At 33.1% G+C, this 4739-nt stretch overlaps 1 pseudogene; it reads right to left on the bottom strand.

Annotated features, from left to right (window-relative positions):
- The window catches only part of LOC107636948, a 7351-nt pseudogene continuing 3010 nt past the window's right edge, over positions 399 to 4739 (bottom strand).

The raw sequence follows: 4739 nt of genomic DNA on the forward strand, positions 1-4739 counted from the left end.
TAACACACAAGCTTAGAATTATTTGAATAGTATTAATATATAATGTCAAGAAGAAGACAATAATTAAAGTTGAACTATTAGAATTAACAAACATCAAGTATCAACAAAAAATATAAAAAACATAATCAAATAAGAATATCAAATAAAAACCAAATAGACTATTAAATAAGCAACAACAGAAAAAATAATTACTAAAATTTTGAGAGAAGACCTTGCCACCGTGAGAGAGGCAGAAAACGATTGATCTGAGAGAAGATGACGATGGCGTAGAGGAGGAAGACAAAGAAGAATCGTCATCGTCCACCTCATCCTCTGGCAGTGGCTTTTAGAGTATGCCTTTAGAGCGCAAGCTCTGTAAAGTAGTGCCACTACTCGTACTCCAAGCCAATAACGTCCTCCTATCTGTCATCGATGCCTCCAATGCTGGCAACATTGGTCGGAGCAACAAGATCTACAGCTTCGATAGTCTTCGTCGGTAATTTCAGATCCTGCTAAGAAAGAGTCGTTTACGGCATAAGAGTAAAATTGATGCAAATAAAAAACTTGAGGAATAAAATTGAAACAAATCAAAATTTAGGAGTATTTTTGAAGCTTTTGGTAAACATCAGGAATAAAAAGTATACTTTACTTTTAAGTTTATAATAAAGACTGTGTTTACATAAAAAAGTTATAAGAATTAAGAACTACGATAATGCTAAGAAATAAATACAAATATCAAAGTGGTGTTATAATGTTTGGTTGGTCTAAACTAAGCATTTCATAAATGTATACTAATTTATATCTAGGGGTGCATATGATTCAATTTGTTCTGAAAAACTGACCTAGGTTTAGTTGGTTTGAGTCAAATTTAGCCCATTTTGATAGTGATTAGGTTAAATTCAAATTTTAAAAAATTAACCCAACTAAATTAGCACTCAATTGGGTTAGGGTCATGGCTTAGGTCACTCGACCTATTTTGATTGAACTCAAAAAAAGGGAATTAAGGCAATGCATGATATACACTACACAATCACACTCACTAAAAAACAGAAAACTTCAGCTTGGCTACTTTCAAGTTTTGCCTTTTTCTTTGTGCTTCAGCCACCTCCCACGACTAACTCTACGCAGCAGCACAAGAGCACACCAACCACAACCTTTTTTCCTTTTTTTCCTCTTTTTTTCTTTTATCTCCTTTCTTTCTCACCAGCCAACCTCAATCACCAATCTACCACGATTCACCATTGGTGTGCTTCTTGTGCTTAGATCTCACCTATACTTTTCTTCACCGCTAGATTTGGATTTTCGTTGCTACCTCTCTCTCGCGGCTCTTTCTCGTAGCTAATACTATACTATTGTTGCCTCTCATTGTGCTTTGTCGTCTCCTTTTGCTTTTGCTCTTTGCTGGTGCCACCATCAGCTTTCTCTCTGCCATTGTTTCTCATTGGATCTACCATGTTCCACCTATGTTGAGGTTGAGGTCACNTTTGAGCAAAATTTTTGCTTTGATTTTTTAGTAGGGTTAAGTACGATTTTAGTACCTAACGTAAAGGCCAAAAATTTATTTCGTCCCCGGCCTTTTTTTCATTACAAAATGGTCCCCAAGGTTTCAGTTTGTTTTAAAATTGTCCTTCGGACGAAAATACCATTCCCCCTTCTTTCCCAAAATCATCCAAATGCAAAAGCTGAAGCAGAACAGAAACAGAAAGAGAACAGAAGGAAAACAAAAGCAACACCAATGAAACAACAACAACAATAACAATGGAATCAAACGAAAGGTTACCAAGTATTAACTGAATTAACCATTAATTGCTCCCAAATTCTAATAATCCTAACATAATTTGGAAATAAGCCCTAACCACAGAAAAATAAAATATAAATAACAAAAAAAGATGAACTGGAGGGTATGTGCATACAGCTCATTTGTAGCATATAATTGTGAATCGTCTTTGGGCATGCTGCAACTAAGAAAAAAAAGTGGTTATTTATAATATGTAAAACAATGTTTTCACCGAAAACTTTAAAAAGTAACCTTGTTGCATCATGTAATAAGCAGTAAGCTTAACGAAGGATTTGCAAATAAAGAAATTGATTCTATAGCATAATTAAAAAACCTCACATATAAAATGGGGGGTTGCTTTGCGTAATAACATTGCGGCATATTAAACTATGGATCACCCTTTGCAGGTTTATCGGACCACGGAGACCCAAACGTCTTGTGTAGATTTTCAGATGAATTCAAATTTAATTCAAAGTGTAGTAAGATCAATTCCAAGTGCAAGAGATGTCAAGTCTGGATCACTCATCCTGATCACACTTAACAAGCCAAGCAAACCAAATGGATCTAGTGTGGATTGTGCAGTTTGCATAGCTTTCATGCCCTGATCCCGAAACGATTGATTTACGGCTGACATTTGAAGGCGGAACTGCGACTGATTCTGGTGTTGTTGAACGGCGACAGCGAAGAAAAACAGCGGCGGTGATGGCGAGGACCCTTCCCCTTTCCTTCCCCCTCTTCTTCCCAAACCCCCTCCCCCCACCCTTCTCCCTTCACGTAACCCCTTCCCCCTTTCCCCTTTGCTTGACACGTTTTCTTTCTTCTTTTTTTAAATATTTTTATTAAGGGTAATTTAGTAATAAAAATAAAAAATTTTGGAAAAAGGACGATTTTAAAATAAACTGAAATCTTGGGGACCATTTTGTGGCGAACAAAAGGCCGAAGACAAAATAAATTTTCGGTCTCTACGTTAGGAATCAAAATCGTACTTAACCCTTTTTTAGTATGAATGATAGGTAATGTTGTTACTGAAATAATTTCTATTAAATGGAAGGAATTTTAATATTTTTAATTGTGTTCTTGATATTGTTCTCTTGGTCTTTAACTTTGATTCTATTTATTTTTTTTCAATGTTATTATTATTTTATTCATTTACTGAATACTACTTGTTGGTAATCTACTATCTAATCTAATATAGTATTTGTAAATTATCTAAATAGAATCTCGAATTTCTATTTCGATAGAAGCTGTCTGATTTCACTCATATAACTATCAGATTTTGTTCTTCAATCAGACTTGAATTGAGAATAAAACGATTCTATAATCTAAAATAATAAAAACAAAAGGTTTGAATGAAAGCATAAGAATTTGTATCGAATAGTTAGATCATAGAATTCTTTTTTTTTTTTTGCAAGTTAAAAAAATTTCTTACTGGCGAGCCACGACAATTGCACCTATCAAAGCAGCTAAGAGAATTATTGAAATTAGTTCAAATGGAAGAAAAAAATCTGTTGATAAATGATCGAACCAACTGCACTTTTTTCTTTATATATATAAATAGGAAAAAGTGCATGATCCACATATAATTCAGAGGAATATGTAAGTGATTCATATACAGCATCTTTTTCTTTTATCAAGGGTTCTACTAATTGGTATGTTTCCGCAAATAATTGAAATTCGATTTCTTGATCCAGATCTTCCATTTTTGGAAACTTATATTTTTGTCTTCTGCTAAAAATTAATTTTTTTAAAAAAAATATATTTTCTTTCTTTATTATTATCTTCTTCTTGCTCTTATTTTTTTATCATTTTTTTTTATAATTAGTTTACCCACCACAACTCTAACATGAAAAGTGAGCTATAAACAATTAAAACATCCACACAAACATCAAAGATAAAAATACAAATGAAGCTAGAATCAACACCTATGGTTAAAAAATAAACAAAGATCACAAAACACAATAAAAAATACAAGAGACTAACATAAAAAATATGTATCAGCCTTAGGATCTCAAACATCACTAGCATGCACTCTCCTATAATTCCAATTAAAAATTTAGACGCCTTTAAAAGATATTATATACTGGTACACTTTCTCCAAACTCATGTTACCGCTGTTAAAAATCTTGTTATTTCTGCACTTCTAAACACCCCAAATTTTTGCAAGAAAGAGTATAATCCATACATGTTTTTCCTTCTTCAAATGCATGGCAATCACCCAAAACTCAAAGCAACCTCACGTTACTAGACCACACCCAACACAAGCACCAATCAAAGAGAATATCCACAATTTTTAGAAAAATTTACCAGTAAAGAACAAGTGGTGCACATTCTCTTCTTTCTCTTCACATAGAACACAATAGCTTATCAAAGATGAAATCATATTGCACCTTGCTAGTTTTTCTCTTGTATTCAATTTATTCAAAACTACAAACTAAACAAATAATTATACTCTCAGAGCTACAAAGACTCTTTCATAATGTTTTAGTGAAGTTATACATATTCGATTCACTTGTATGCTCGCTATTCATATACAAAACTTGTAAGAATGACTTAACCAAAAAGTCCTCTTAGTATACTTTCATACCATCTTGTGACTAGTCCTTTTGTACACACCCACCTTAGTCAAAAAAAAAAAAAACAGGTCCTAAAGGTTCTCCTCTTCCCAAGTTCTCAAAGTTCTTTTCCATTCCAAATTTCACATCTATGATAAATCATTCCAAAAGCTACAATCATTTATAGTGTATTTCTTGTTGGTAGATAACATAAATAACCTAATATATCTTTTCTTAAGAGCTCCCTCCTTTAACCAAACACTATACCAAAACTTCGTTCTCGTCCCATCACCCGTCTCTAGTTGCAATCAGGGACGGATCTAGAGAGGGACAAGTAGTGGCCTCGGCCCCCAAAATTTTAAAAAATTATATTTATATATAAGATATGTGTTTAAAAAATAAAAAATTATTATGTAATTTAATAGTTTTAT

Source organism: Arachis ipaensis, chromosome B04 (genome assembly GCF_000816755.2).
Source record: "Arachis ipaensis cultivar K30076 chromosome B04, Araip1.1, whole genome shotgun sequence".
Lineage (NCBI taxonomy): Eukaryota > Viridiplantae > Streptophyta > Magnoliopsida > Fabales > Fabaceae > Arachis > Arachis ipaensis.